Raw genomic sequence first — 17,177 nt, 5'->3', positions numbered from 1 at the left:
ATACGGTATGTAAACTCTTCATTTCCATTTTCCAGCCAGTTGCAAAAAAAAAAAAAAAAGTTTTTCTTTTTTTTTATATATAATTTGGGGCCCCCCAAAATAATTTGGCGACCCCCAGAGGGGTCGCGACCCACGGGTTGAGAACCCCTGCATTAACCAGTGGTTCTGTCGAGTCATTCTTTGTTCTTCTTCTTCTATTTATTGTAGCATGGCTGGCAAAGACGCAAAAGGAACGCACAGGTAACGCGTTTCCACTTAAAGAGCCCTCATCAGGGACCAACAAACAATGGCGGGTACCGTATGTGCATGCATAAAGTGAGTGGCATATCGTGGCAAAGTGAGTTTAACGTCGTTTAATACAAGATGTTCTGTTTGGATGAGTGGGCTGTCAAGGCCTGAAAGTAGGCGTTCCCGCATAACTTCCGGGTATGATGATGATGTCACACGCATACTAGCCTCGGAAACCCAGACGTTTTTATTTCCAGGGAGAAAAAAAAAGTCTGGGTCCGAGTCCACTTCAATATGGCATAGAGTAGCGCAAACATCGCTCACTCTCTGCTGATTTCTGATCGTCTGCACCTTTGTTAAATTGACACACACACGCACACATGTACACACACACACTCCTCTCTCTCTCTGTCGCTCTAATCAATTAGTCTCATGTCTAGCAGCTGCGCATAGTTTCTCCCGGCGGATCCTATGCCATAAAAAGCATAGGTGAGTTCCAGGCTACACGCATACCCTCTATACTTTTAGTTGTTTATGCTATAGTGACAAATTTCATAAAATAAATAAAAGAACAAAACTGTTGCAACCCTGTCATCAAAACATGTAAGGACACCATGGTGGGATTCATACCGACTGCTCAACAAGCAGCAGACTCCCGCTGCCTGTCATTTTGTCATAGCAAAAAGCAAATGGCTCCAGTTCGTCATTGAATATGAATGGAAAAGGAAGCTCCTCGACTGCAGCAAACTATTTATTTAAGCTCATCGACAGAGTAAAGAAAGTCATAACCTTGAAGGAACACCAAAAAAAAAGGCAGCACACCCGGCAATACATTTCACACTGTGGAGTTATTCTCTCCCCCCCCCCCCCCCCCTAAAGGAATGAGCAGTGGTTTATCAGGCGTTTATTAACTATCTGTAGCCATTGATTGACTCTGGACGTCTAGGAGCTAATTCTCTACACATACGTGTCAGAGCTGTCTGTAGTCGTCTTACTTAGGCTGCTGGACACCGTCCTCGGGCTGCCTGATTTGTGTGCGTGCGTGCGTGCGTGCGTGCGTGCGTGCGTGCGTGCGTGCGTGCGTGCGTGCGTGCGTGCGTGCGTGCGCACACATGCGGCCTTACACATTCCTGATCCGTGACAGAACAAACTCTCCCTCTCCACAATGAACTGCAATTATATTGATATGGCCGTCACATTAGCGGCATGGATACAGGGGCCCAATTAGCAGCAGGCCCCGAGTAAAGCCAAGCCGAGGCGAGCGAGCGAGCGGTACGGCGGTATACCGCTGAGAGAGAGAAATCATGCTGTCACTAGTCATCTGTCTGCTCTGCTACGAGAGAGAGAGAGAGCGCAGCATCTGCAGCACGTCTGCGTCTGACTCTGACAGCCGCTGCACTGCTGGAGTGTGAATTACCAGGACGAGACAGAAAGAGGTCCTCCCCAAATGAGATAAGTCAACCGTGTGGTGGAACAGGTAAACAGATTACCCACTTAGCAGTGACGTTTTATTTGTGCTATATACCCTATATGCTTACCCGCTAGCCCAGGGGTTCTCAACCCGTGGGTCGCGACCCCTCGGGGGGTCGCCAAATTATTTTAGGGGGTCCCCAAATTATTTTCAAAAAAATAAAAAAAATAAAATAAGATTTTTTTTTTCTTTTTTAATTTCACGATTTTTCAAAAATAGCAGACCTACAAGCTCGTAGCGCGCCACTCGGTGGCGCGCTATGAGCTTGTAGATCTGCTATTTTTCAATAGCTAAATTGTAGCAGTCAATTTATATTGGGGGTCGGGAGGGGGCGGGGCGGGGGTCCCGAGACATTGCCAAAGCATTTCCGGGGGTCCCCGGCCAAAAACGTTGAGAACCCCTGCGCTAGCCCCTTAGATAGCACTTTTGTAGACTTGGATAGCATTTTATAAATGGTAAATGGTGCATTTATATAGCGCCTTTATCCAAGGCGCTTTACATATAGATTGTGCATTACATTCACCCATTCACACACACATTCACACACACATTCACACACCGATGGCGGCGGAAACCATGCAAGGCACCAACCAGCACATCAGGAGCAATTAGGGGTTCAGTGTCTTGCTCAAGGACACTTCGACACTAACTCTGGGGGAGCCCGGGTTCGAACTGGCAACCTTGCGGTTTCCATCCAGCCACTCTACCCCTGAGCCACTGCCGCATATACATGGGGGCGGCTTATATAAGTTATACAGACTAATAGCATGTTATACAAGTAGACAGCACTAGAATTGCATTGTATGTAGTCATAGCACTTTATAGTATATATGTATAGTACAGTATGTATAGTTATATGTGTAGTTTCATTATATGGAGATTCCACTGTTACGTTATGTTTCATGAATACTACTTTTTATGTATGTGATGTATGTGATGTGATGGATTAAGAGTGTCTGCTAAATGCCTAAATTGTAAATTATATGATGACATGCCCAAAACTGTGACACCAGGTATACGTAAATGGAATGAAGTTCCCTGTATGTATTTATGTGAATTCCCAATTTTCCATCAGTGCCTTATCCCGTATCCCTAAACCTGTTTTACTATTTTGCAAAACATTTTAAAATTGTTCAACTAGTCGATCTACATCTACACAGCTTGTAGATCGGCTATTGTTGATTTTTTTTAGGGATTTTAGGGACACCGACGAAAATAGGGCTCTTTGTCTTCGTTAGTCAGCATTAATTTGTATAAAACATGCTTGTGGCATCCTGAACGTCAACTTAATAAAGAGCAACATTTTGAGCAAGTTTCCGACAGTGAAACTTGTTTTTTTTAAAGATACCCTTTTAATAGATGCACTTTTGTCCTACGCACCTGTCACCAACCTGTTGAGGTGTGCATCAGCCTTTTTCTAGTAACTCTGAGAGCCTAAAATGGACCAATGTGGGTAAAAACCAAAAAACAAGAAAGTTGCCTACTGCATGTGCATCTATTTTCAACGGCAAGCACGACACATGACGTCGGTCTGAATATGCAGCGTAAACCAACAATAATGACTACTACAATTATGATACTATCAGTGTATACAAATCCTATAACGGTTCGTCCCGGCATGTCAAAGCATATCGTACCTGAATGGAGACGTCGCTGTAGGATCCCCCGATCACGCCGGAGATAGCCAGCGGCACGTCGTCGTGGATGGCGTAGGAGCCGTCGGGGCACGTGTACTCGCTGTCGTCCACCTTGGTGAGAGACGCCCGCACGAACTCCAGCGACTGCTCCAGGGCGTACGTGTCCTTGGAGCACGTGTCCAGGATGTGAGCGCCCAGCCTCAGCCCGGGCAGCAGGCGGTCGTCCCCGTTGATCTCGTCCAGCGCCAGCAGCATGGCCTCCAGCCGCTGGATGCCCCGCTGCGCGTTGATCTTCCCACAGTCCTCCATGCCCTCGCCCTTCTGGTGCACGGGGAACAGCCCGCCGATCATCAGGTCCCCTTCCACCGTGATCTCCCGCTTGGTGGCGTCCGTGTTGTAGCCCACCACGGGCAGGCCCTGCGCCGCCGGAGGAGCCTGCAGGGCCAGGAGGGAGAGGCACGCGCACAGCAGGCCCAGGCGGGACAACAGAGGCCGGAAGAAGAGGGGTCGGCGGGGCCCCGACCCAGGGGACGACCTCCCCGATGACATGTCCCTGGGGCAAGACGAGGTCACAGTCCTACCAGGGGGGGGGGTCCCCTGTTGTTGCTCGTGATGTTCGGGATTGTCGCCGAGGGGGAAGGCGGCAGGCGGCGGCGGCAGGCGAAACAAAGGCGCAGCCAGCACCGTTGGATCTCAAAGCGTTTTAGTTTTGGCTGAGGCCATTTACGGCAGCAGCATCGATGCCATCTCCTTTAGTTCCTTTTCTTTGGAGTGCTGGTAGATTACAGGCTGTGCATGGAGCAGACAGACAGATATAGATTCAGGCACAGTTATTGAGCTGTATAGTACAATAAGACCTTTGTCTGTTTATGAGCACTGTGCCCAGAGCTGTTTATGAGCTCCGTGCCCGGGGCTGACACTCGTCTCATAAAAATACTTGAAATCATCGGCGTGTAGGTGTGTAAAGTTGTCTCCCTCGATGGAATGATATTAAGAGTTCACTATAATATTCTAGAAAGTCAGAATACAATAAAAATGTCCTGCACACGGTCTACAATTGCACAATAATAAAGACATCTTTATTCGGGCAACGTTTCGGTCAACAGGCCGTCTTCTTCTTCAGGCATGCATTACTCTGGAGAGTAAAACATATATTTGAAAACTATTTCCTGGGCATAATGGTGAAAAATTAAAATAGACGATCTACAGTACATACTGTAGTCACATCATCATGTCACACTGCAATGGAATTGTGAGCTTATAGATCAGCAATTTTCCTACTATAGGGTTTACACATGCATTTAGTTTACACATGCATTTATTTATTTACTACGACACTACTGTAGTTTGTACTTATAATCGGCAGATATTCAAAATCAAATGACTTTACGGAAACAGATCGGGAGCAAAAACAAAATGTGATCCGGAAAATAGCCGATCTACAACCTCACAACGTGTCACATCGTTTTTTGTTTGTTTGTTTTGTGCCAGGCTCCCAGCTGGCACAACATATTTTCAGATGGGGGTCCGTAGCAAAATACATGTCAATTCGGGGGGGCAGCATTTCACTTTTCCTACATGCTGACGCAAATGCTATGTATTCATATATAGTTATCAGCTTCAGAGTGACGTGGTGCATCCATTACACCCTCCTTGGTTAGAACATTTCAAACTGTCTGACCTTTTCACAAACTGAGAGTGTATAGATAGATATAGATACCAGCCCACTCTCTCCCCACTCTCTCCCCAAGCACATCTTCAACGAGTGAAACTGAACGGGAGAAAACAGAAAGTCCTTCACGCTTATCTTATAATGCAGAGCCACCACGGACATGTTTCATGTTTGGTTGTAAGAACAGAATACAAGACATACAGTACAGTAATAAAGCACACAAATAACTAATACGGATGGATGGGTGGGTGGATGGATGGATGGATGGATGGATGGTTGGTTGGTTGGATGGATGGATGGATGGATGGATGGATGGATGGATGGATGGATGGATGGATGGATGGATGGATGGATGGATGGATGGATGGATGGATGGATGGATGGATGGTTGGTTGGTTGGATGGACTGACAATGCCGTTTTTTAGAAACCCGTCACTAGCGAGGCAATAAAAGAGACAAGTAAGGCCACATAATGTAATGATGACCATATAGGTGGAACATCGTTAGGCCTGTATATACTGTATATATATTCAATTAAAATACTAGACCAGGGGTGCTCGCTGGCCAAGTGGTCCAGGTGCATGCCACATATAGGCTTTGGCCTGACAGCGTGTTGCGTGTTCGAGTCCCATTCATGACCATTGCTGCATGCATGTAGTCTCTCTCTCTTCACTTGATATATCAATAAAGGCAGAAAAGCCAAAATTAAACAAATCTTAAAAGAAAATACTAGACCAATGTATAGCCTATGTCACAGAACAGTTCTCTAAATAAAGGAGCAGCATATAGATATTTATTTTAGCTACAGTGTGTTGTGGGTGAGTGGAGAAAAGATCTTGACCTAAAGTAGTCTCTCTCTTCTCAGTCTACGCAATGAGGACATTCTACCATAAATGGTGCATTTATATAGCGCCTTTATCCAAGGCGCTTTACATAGATTACATGCATTACGTGCATTACATTCACCCATTCATACACCGATTGCGGCAGAAGCCATGCAAGGTACCAACCAGCACATCGGGAGCAATTTTGGGTTCAGTGTCTTGCCCAAGGACACTTCGACATGTAGACAGGAGGACCCATGGATCATTGGACGACCTGCTCTACCTCCTGAGCCACAGTCGCACCATTTAAAGACCGGGAAAGCATCAAGTGTCATTTTAGATTTGAGCATTATTTTATACTTTGGCTATTAGCCAAAGTGTGCAGAGCTTCCCTTTATTTTTCTCATACTTTGGCTATTAAAAAATAGCAGATATGCGGCTTGCTGCTTGTAGATCTGCCATTTCTGGCTGTGTTCCGTTCACCTCCACCATCTGTTCTCTCCATCCAGCTCTGCATCCAGCTCACTGATGGGCTATCAAAACCAATTGCTTTTAGCTTGTTAACCAGTATGGAGTGGTTCACGGTGTCAAAAGCCTTTTGGAGGTTCAGCATGACCATGCCGCAGTATTTGCCAGCATCCACCTCGTGTTTGATCTGGTCGCTCAAATAGAGGAGGCATATGTGTCAGTGGAGTGGGATGTTCTGAAGCCGGATTGAAATTCGTACACTAATTGTTTTGAGGCAATTTACTTTTCACCTGTTCATAGACATTTTTGAAACGGAGAAACCCATCGTGGTCATCTGGGAAAAATAAGCAATTTTCCTTAATGTGTGAAGCGAGATGTGGAGGTATTTGATTAATTATGCAATTTTTTTGTGGCACGATACTTTTCAACCTGTTCATAGACCTTTTTTTCCATCACTTTCGAGATGGAGCTAAGAATAGAAATAGGGCGGTAGTTGCCGGGGTCTAATTTGCTCCCTTTCTTGTGCAGGGGGGTTACTTTGGCCAGTTTGAAATCTTTTTGTTATGTGCGTGATGATTGGAGCTATAGAGATGTCTGAGTCTCTGAGAAATTTGGAGGGAATATTGTCATGGCCAGACAGTGGCCTTGTGGGGTTGAAGGGAACTCAGTTTTTTAAGTACCTCCTTGTTACCATTACTAGTTAAAATCATCTTTACAAACACCTAGGTTTTTGTAGAAGGCTTTGATGTGCTCTACACCAAAGCGCCCGGAGTAGGAGAGCAGTTTGTTAACCAGCGTTGTTGCAATGTTTGTAGAAGAAGATGAAGATGTTTAATTAGTTGGCTACTTCAAGCTTGTCAGTGATGAGGGTGTCGTTCGATGTTTGTAAACTTGGTTTTTAGTTTCTGACGCAGCCTAGAATATAGTATATATTCTTTTAAAGCGAACATTTTCAACTCGCATCCTTGCTTCTGGGGCTCCCTGGAACAAGATATGTTGACATAGGGGTCGGCGCGCAGCCTTCACATGAAACAGTTTGAGAACCACTGATATGGAAACATGCGTTTTTTTCAGAAGGCATATTTGTAGGAATCGGCCTCAGGTCTTCTAGTGGGTTAAATAAATCCTCCAAGGATTTCCCAGCCTCTCCGAGGAGATGTCAGCGTTGGGCAGGACTTTGTGTGCAATCATTTACTTTGTCTGTCTCCTATTCATGCCCGAGGCAGTGTATGGCTGTTCTGCTGGATAAAACTCTTTCCAATCCTCGCTTTCTCTTGGATGTCTGTGTCTGTCTGACCTCTCGTTTCGAAAGCATGCAGCAGGGATTGTACAGCTGTTTCACACTCACATGCACACATGGGTACACATACACACACACACAAAGCCTGCACATATCACTCACATGCACACATGGGTACACATACACACACATAAAGCCTGCACATATCACTCACATGCACACATGGGTACACACGCACACACACACACATAAAGCCTGCACATATCACTCACATGCACACATGGGTACACATACACACACACAAAGCCTGCACATATCACTCACATGCACACATGGGTACACATACACACACATGGGTACACGTACACACACATGGGTACACATACACACACACATGGGTACACATACACACACAAAGCCTGCACATATCAAATCTTGTCCCAGGGGGGATGGATATTGCGTCAAATCAAATAAGCTGGATTTAGCGAAACGCTCACAAAACACAGTCTGGCACAAATATGAGCCGTCAGACAAACATGCAAAGTGACGTGTCTTCAACTGTACCCTTCAAACGTTCCAAAATGCAGAGTGAATCTGCATACAGTCATTTCTTCATAGGAAAATCTGTGATCCAAACGACAAGGATTATTCGGTCTTACTTTTTGATAACTGATGGGCACTGCTAGCTCCTCCTATATGTTCAGCTTTGAGGGTCTGTGTAAACACAAACATTGAAGACAAAAGTGAGGACGCAAATTGTGATTGGCCAGAATGAGATGATGTATGATGACGTGTGATGATAAGAGCGCCCCTCACTTCACACGGGTGTGATTTTTATATTCAGAAGGACCGCTAACACAATAAGCCTATCTCACAGAATTTCCCCTCCCCCCTTAATACGCCCCCTTTCGGGGTTAGTGGTGATAGCGTGACGTCACTCCATAGACGCTTCATGTTAACAGAGGTAATTTAAGAAGTCTACAACTTTTGTTTTCTCAAGGTAAGGTTTGTTCTATCTGTTCGAGCTGATTTACCATATTGTTTGCTTCATAATAATATTGGTCTGTCACATTTTTACATTAGAAAATGTACTTAGATTCTCCAGAGAAAAAAACGTGTAAATGCTCATGTTAAAGTCACCACTATTTACCGGAAGTGGGCGTGAAAAACGGGCTGTGAGATAGGCCCATCAGAACGGGCAAACCACATGACATACACTTCATGTAGAGCCTATAGTTCTTGTGCTGTTGTCACAAAGTCCACAGATGTGTTTTCTCCTATAGGTGCTTAATAAGAACGTTTGCATGGCTTGTCATTTGGAAAAGTACATTTAATTGGTATATATAGGCGCACACAGAACGCATCTGAAACGGTGAAACCCATCGTGGTCATCTGGGAAAAATAAGCAATTTTCCTTAATGTGTGAAGCGAGATGTGGAGGTATTTGATTAATCCACTATTGTCCGTTATGCAGCATGGAGTAAATGTGAAGCGGCGTTGCCATCCAGACCCCAGAGAACCAGGGGGTCAATGTCCAGACAGGAGCTGGAGATGGAGATGGATCATGTGGATATACAGATGGGTCAATGATGAGGCTATTGGAACAGCCTGCACAATAAAATGCTCCATGTCCATTTAACTCTGAGAATGGGTCCATTCGGTTACATTTTGTAGAACTCTCAGAGTTATACAAATTAAGCGTTATGTTATGAATTCGGAGTGTTGGGAATTAACACTTGTTCTTTTCCAGTGCGGTGTCTCTCCACTCCAGCCCTGGAGGCTTAATTAGGCGAGAGTACTTTAGGGGCGGGAGAAGTTTATCAGAGCGAGTTATTGAGCCATAATGATCTGCCTCGTATACTCACTGCCAGCCTTCACGAGTCGAGTCAGCGTCGCTGACACGCAGTAATTAAACGTATCAATGGGAGATTAGAGCATTTTGAGCCAGGGAACACTAACTAAATGGGTATGTGTTTGTAAAGAGGGATAGTCTGACCCCTCAAACAGAAGAAACCGGCGAAAAGGGGATCTTTTGACATTACTTCATTCATACGTAGCGTATTGATTTGCGTGCCCTATTTAGATACAATGTAGGGAAACCAAGCATAAAGATGGCATTTTCCGAAACATCGGGCGTGTGCGTGCGTGTTTGGTCCGACATACTAACAGTCCGACAGGCATTAGACCGACACACCCTACCCAAAACCCTAAACCTAACCTCACAGGAAGCCACGGGTTAGTTTTAACCTGCCACGCACATCGGAAGCCACCATGGGGGTGTGTTTTAACCCGCCACGGGTTAGTTTTAACCTGCCACGCATGTCAGAAGCCACCATGAGGGTGAGTTTTAACCCGCCACGGGTTAGTTTTAACCTGCCACGCACGTCGGAAGCCACCATGGGGTTGAGTTTTAACCCGCCACGGGTTAGTTGTAACCGGCCACGAATGTCGGGGAGCGACGGTGTTGTCAGACTGTTGGTATATGTCTAACCCATTTAGGCCTGACGTAGAAATAAGAAAAACGTTCGCTCTGAAAGAATATATATTCAAAGATTTGTGCCGCATTTTTACAATTTTTCAAAAATAGCAGACCTACAAGCTATGAGCTTGTAGATCTGCTATTTTTCAACAGCTAAAGTATAACATAATGCTTAGTTAAAACACCAAAGGGGGTTACCGTCCAGAATGGGCTAATCAACGTATATGCACCCCGTGAGAGTGGGAGAGAAATACAAACAGAAAGACAGACAACATGCCAGTGTGTGCATGCATATGCATATTCACACAGATATGTATTCACAAAACACACATCAAACTAGTCTTTAGACCAGAGCCTACTGAAAACACACATCCAACTAGTCTTTAGACCAGAGCCTAAAACACACATCCAACTAGTCTTTAGACCAGAGCCTGGCTACTGTCTCTCTCTCCCCTTTTGTTTCCATGGCAACGTGCCAGCAGACGATGCAGGGTAAGAAACACACACAGCCCAGGACAGCCTGGGCCCGTCTGACCAGGACAACCTGGGCCCGTCTGACCAGGACACCCTGGGCCCGTCTGACCAGGACACCCTGGGCCCGTCTGACCAGGACAACCTGGGCCCGTCTGACCAGGACAGCCTGGACCCGTCTGACCAGGACAACCTGGGCCCGTCTGACCAGGACAGCCTGGACCCGTCTGACCAGGACAACCTGGGCCCGTCTGACCAGGACACCCTGGACCCGTCTGACCATCTGACCAGGACAACCTGGGCCCGTCTGACCAGGACAACCTGGGCCCGTCTGACCAGGACAACCTGGGCTGTGTGTGACCAGGACAGCCTGGGCCCGTCTGACCAGGACAGCCTGGGCCCGTCTGACCAGGACAGCCTGGGCCCGTCTGACCAGGACAGCCTGGGCCCGTCTGACCAGGACAGCCTGGGCCCGTCTGACCAGGACAACCTGGGCCCGTCTGACCAGGACAGCCTGGGCCCGTCTGACCAGGACAACCTGGGCCCGTCTGACCAGGACAACCTGGACCCGTCTGACCAGGACAACCTGAGCCCGTCTGACCAGGACAACCTGGGCTCCGTGTGACCAGGACAGCCTGGGCCCGTCTGACCAGGACAACCTGGGCCCGTCTGACCAGGACAGCCTGGGCCCGTCTGACCAGGACAACCTGGGCTCCGTCTGACCAGGACAGCCTGGGCTCCGTGTGACCAGGACAACCTGGGCTCCGTGTGACCAGGACAGCCTGGGCCCGTCTGACCAGGACAACCTGGGCCCGTCTGACCAGGACAACCTGGGCCCATCTGACCAGGACACCCTGGGCCCGTCTGACCAGGACAACCTGGGCCCGTCTGACCAGGACAGCCTGGGCCCGTCTGACCAGGACACCCTGGGCTCCGTGTGACCAGGACAACCTGGGCTCCGTGTGACCAGGACAACCTGGGCTCCGTGTGACCAGGACAGCCTGGGCCCGTCTGACCAGGACAGCCTGGGCCCGTCTGACCAGGACAACCTGGGCCCGTCTGGTCTGACCAGGACAACCTGGACCCGTCTGACCAGGACAGCCTGGACCCGTCTGACCAGGACAGCCTGGGCCCGTCTGACCAGGACAACCTGGGCTCCGTCTGACCAGGACAACCTGGGCCCGTCTGACCAGGACAGCCTGGGCCCGTCTGACCAGGACAACCTGGGCCCGTCTGACCAGGACAGCCTGGGCCCGTCTGACCAGGACAGCCTGGGCCCGTCTGACCAGGACAACCTGGGCCCGTCTGACCAGGACAACCTGGGCCCGTCTGACCAGGACAGCCTGGGCCCGTCTGACCAGGACAACCTGGTTCCGTCTGACCAGGACAACCTGGGCCCGTCTGACCAGGAAAACCTGGGCCCGTCTGACCAGGACAACCTGGGCCCGTCTGACCAGGACAGCCTGGGCCCGTCTGACCAGGACAACCTGGGCCCGTCTGACCAGGACAACCTGGTTCCGTCTGACCAGGACAACCTGGGCCCGTCTGACCAGGACAACCTGGGCCCGTCTGACCAGGACAGCCTGGGCCCGTCTGACCAGGACAACCTGGTTCCGTCTGACCAGGACAGCCTGGGCCCGTCTGACCAGGACAACCTGGGCCCGTCTGACCAGGACAGCCTGGGCCCGTCTGACCAGGACAACCTGGTTCCGTCTGACCAGGACAACCTGGGCCCGTCTGACCAGGACAGCCTGGGCCCGTCTGACCAGGACAACCTGGGCCCGTCTGACCATCTGACCAGGACAACCTGGGCCCGTCTGACCAGGACAACCTGGGCCCGTCTGACCAGGACAACCTGGGCCTGTCTGAACAGGACAACCTGGGCCCGTCTGACCAGGACACCCTGGGCCCGTCTGACCAGGACACCCTGGGCCCGTCTGACCAGGACAACCTGGGCCCGTCTGACCAGGACAACCTGGGCCCGTCTGACCAGGACAACCTGGGCCCGTCTGACCATCTGACCAGGACAACCTGGGCCCGTCTGACCAGGACAACCTGGGCCCGTCTGACCAGGACAACCTGGGCCCGTCTGACCATCTGACCAGGACAACCTGGGCCCGTCTGACCAGGACAACCTGGGCCCGTCTGATCAGGACAACCTGGGCCTGTCTGAACAGGACAACCTGGGCCCGTCTGACCAGGACACCCTGGGCCCGTCTGACCAGGACACCCTGGGCCCGTCTGACCAGGACAACCTGGGCCCGTCTGACCAGGCAGTGAACTATGCGTTAACCCATTTAGACCTGAGGACGATTCTACAAATGCCTTCTAAATGCTGACAGTTTTCTGAAAAACCTCAATGTTTCTATGTCAGTGGTGCTCAAACAGTTTCATGTCAAGGACCCCCAAAAATATATGTATTTGGCCGCCGACCCCCCATCTGAAAATATGTTGTTCCAGGGACCAAAGATTTGAGTTAAAAACGTTCACTCTGAAAGAATATATATTCAAAGATTTGTGCCACATTTTCACGATTTTTCAAAAATAGCAGACCTATTTTTCAATAGCTAAATTATAACATAATGTTCAAAACACCAAAAGGGGTTCCCGCCCAAAATAATAGTTAAAGCAGAAATAACATGCATTTTAAAACAGTTTTTTAATATTTAATATCATATTGTCTATGTCCCTCAAACTTATTTCTAATGGTTTGCGCCTCAATCACCACTCTGATATAACCGGTCCCTTGTCATTTCTTTCTGGACTTTGAAAGCAGTGTTAGCTGCAGTGCCACAATGTCCTGATGTGGTGGGGGGCGCCGATATGCAAATTATTTAATATTTGAGTCATAATAATAGTGATGCTAGATAAAAACCAGGCTTGTTTCCATTCCATGCCAGCTTGGAAAATCAACAGTAAATGGTAAATAAATGGTAAATGGTGCATTTATATAGCGCCTTTATCCAAGGCGCTTTACATAGATTGTGCATTACATTCACACACACATTCACATTCATACACTGATGGCAGCAGAAACCATGCAAGGCACCAACCAGCACATCAGGAGCAATTAGGGGTTCAGTGTCTTGCTCAAGGACACTTCGACACTATCTCTGGGGGAGCCCGGGTTCGAACTGGCAACCTTGCGGTTACCATCCGGAAACTCTACCCCTGAGCCACCGCCGCCCCTATGTCCACAGTGGTGGACATTGTAAACAAAGTGGAAATGCAAATTTGGAATTGACGACAGAAGTGGAGGAGGAATTATACAAAGTAGGGTGATACTGATTACATGCATATACGACCAAATCAGTTGAGCTGTTCCTGAGAGCAATTTCCATGAAAGCTCCTATATGATGTGAAAGCCTGATTATTCAAAAATGCGTATTTGTGACGACAGTAAACAGATAGGGGAGCCCAAAAAACACAAACAAATTTGAAAAAGTTGAATTTTATCTTATAGGTCCTTTAACTGTTTCAGCCCCAGTGCTGTATTGGCCCTGGCCGCTAGCGCGCCAGTGCCAGACGTTTTTGAAAAAAACTACAAAAATGGTTTCTTTGCTGCTTGTTTTCTCCGAAAAATACTTTTTTTGCAAAACACATTTTTGGAACAAAATGCCTCAAATCATGAACGCAGCGTGTTCATGATCAATCAATGATCCAATCATCCAATTGCCATCCAAGGCGTAAGAAGAAATGGCACCCTTTTCCACATTGGCCTATTATAGCGCCACCAGGAGGCCACAACCTGACCTGCCCTGGTGGAGACCTGTGCCCCCGAGGGGCACTTTATCTAGTATGTACATCTTTTTTTATCCACCTGTATTCTCAGCAGCATTTCACTTTTCCTGCATGCTGACGCAAATGCTGTGTATTGGTAGTTATCAGCTTCAAAGTGAGGCGGTGCATTGCAACCCTCCCTGGTTAGAACATAGAAAACTGGCTGACAGGCACCTTTTCTCCCTCACAAACTGAGAGAGATAGATACCAGCCCTTAATTCCACTCTCTCCCCAAGCACATCTTCAACAAGTGAAACTGAACTTTCGCGCTTTTATCTTATATAACGCTATAAGCCCCCCACGGACATGTTTCATGTTTGGTTGCAAAACCAGATTATGTTATTCAGCACAATACAAGATATACACGTAACAGTACAGTAAGTGCCCAAAATAGCTAATATACTATTTGTCTGAACTGTAAACCAGCGGTTCCCAAAGTGGGGTCCGGGGACCCCCAGGGGTCCTTGAGGGAGTTCCAGGGGGTACCCAGCTAAATGACAGTTAGGAACCAAATGGACCCTTATGGGTCTGTAACTCAGAGAGTGTACAAAGTTGTACACTCTCAGAGTTAAATTAACATTGATTTTACAACATAAATTGGGGGTCCCAGAGATAGAAATGCCATTAAATGGGCTTCCGGTTGAGAATCACTGCTAGAGCCATACAATTCTTCTCTAGTGGGGGGGGGGGGGGTCCCTGGCATATATTTTTCAAATGGGGGTCCCGTGGGCTAATAAATGTCAACTTGGGGGTCCTTGGCATGAAAAAGTTTGGGAACCACTGCTGTAAACTGTCCAGGTGTATTTATTTGGAAAAACATAATAGTGTATTAGTGAACAGTGCAGTGCTACAACACTAGTAAACCACTTTAAGAACAGAGGCATTGTGGCTGACGGACACTTTGTCAGCCTGTCTGCTCCTGTGGGAGGCATGTGTCTAATTCTCTCTCTCTCTCTCTCTCTCTCTCTCTCTCTCTCTCTCTCTCTGTCTCTCTCTCTCTCTGTCTCTCTCTCTCTCTCTCTCTCTCTGTCTCTCTCTCTCTCTCTCTCTCCCATCTGTTCCTTGTTCTGCATTTCTGTTGCTCACATATAATTACAGATCAAATTAATATCAAATATTGAAATATTGAAGCAAGCAACTTATAAACTGTCTGTGGTGTTCACAATAAAGTATAGTATACGTTATGGTACAATTATTAAGTGAAATACACCTAAAAGCATTCATGGTAATGCAGGAATTATTATGCAACTCCCAAGCCAAAGTATGACGCTGTTGGCACTTCCAACACACCCACGTGACGCAGACCCCGGTCCCCTATTCGCACCACAGAGTAATAAAAGGATAGAGACCGAACCGGAGCGTTAGCCGCTATTGACCGATTCCGTAACGGGTCTCATGGTCGCAGCCTATGTATTTCCTGTAGGCGGAGACGACACATCTGCGGTTTCCCCGCACCAAGCTTCTACTACAGTGAATGGAAAAGGGACTGATGTTAGTCTGCCTCAAACGTTACTCTTTTACCTGCTTTTTACTAACACTAACATTACAAAGATGCCCAGAACATCGGGATGAACCTGTGTAGTTTATGGCTGATACATGAAAGATACATCACGTCAGTCTTACCCAATACCCAATCTTTCTGTTTTAGGAACACAAGGCTGCTGTACTTTATACCTCATACTAAGCATTAAAGTAAGAATGTTGCCACTACTGTTGGAGCAGCCATACAATACACAGGTTCATCCCGATGTTCTGGGCATCTTTGTAATGTTAGTGTTAGTAAAAAGCAGGTAAAAGAGTAACGTTTGAGGCAGACTAACATCAGTCACTTTTCCATTCACTGTAGTAGAAGCTTGGTGCGGGGAAACCACAGATGTGTCGTCTCATAGGGGGGCTTGAGCACCTGCCCTTTTGCAGAAAGTGCCCTTTCTCAAAAGAAAATTTATTTGTTTTATTATTATTTTTTCGAGGGAAAGGGCAAAACAAAGTTTTATTATTATTATTTTTTAAAGGTCTTGTGTGGGGGGCAATAACGGCTTGTGTGGGGGGCAAATAAGGGCTTGTGTGGGGGGCAAATAAGGGCTTGTGTGGGGGGCAAATAAGGGCTTGTGTGGGGGGCAAATAAATCAGTCAGTTTTAGTTTCAGACTAATGACAACATATTTCTTATTTTACTGTCCAATGACATGAAATGGCACAAGGGAAGGACTCCACAAAAAGCCCACCCCCAAAAATCGGCGCGCGCTACGTGCGCCCACACATGTGCCCACACATGTGCCCTTTTTTGGAGTTTGAGCCCCTGCCCCCCTAGTGCTCTCTGCACGGACCTGGTGTTCCAGCACACAGCACCATGCGTTGATGCCATGTGTGCATATGTGCCAGCACCCAACACTATGTCCATATAAAAACTATGTCCATATAAAAACAACAGATAAAAGAAAGACAGAGTGTGTAGTGTGCCAGCACACAACACCATGCGTTGATGCCATGTGTGCATAAGTAGGCTACTGTAGTGGTTCTCAAAGTGGGGTCCTTGAGGGGGAAAGGGGTCCTTGAGGGAGTTCCAGGGGGTCCCCAGCTAGTTACGAACCAAATGGACCCTTAAGGTGGTTGCACACCGGCCACGTTTTTCGGAAAACCGATGTAGAAACGCCGCTAAAAATCCGATTTGCGCCCCGGTGTGTGGAGACCTTTATGGGTCTGTAACTCAGAGTGTACAAATGGAACCAAATGGACCATAACGGGTCCATTTGGTTCCATTTGTACACTCTCGGAGTTAAATTAACATTAATTTTACAATATACATCGGGGTCCCAGATATAGAAATGGGGGACGGTATAGCCTAATTCAGGTCAAACCGGGGGGTCCTTGAAATGCATGGAAAGTGATGAGAATCACTGCTAAAATC

This window comes from Electrona antarctica, assembly GCF_951216825.1.
Source record: "Electrona antarctica genome assembly, chromosome: 9".
In the NCBI taxonomy this organism is placed as follows: domain Eukaryota; kingdom Metazoa; phylum Chordata; class Actinopteri; order Myctophiformes; family Myctophidae; genus Electrona; species Electrona antarctica.
The sequence above is the reverse complement of the archived record's forward strand: the minus strand, read 5'-3'. Positions refer to the sequence as shown.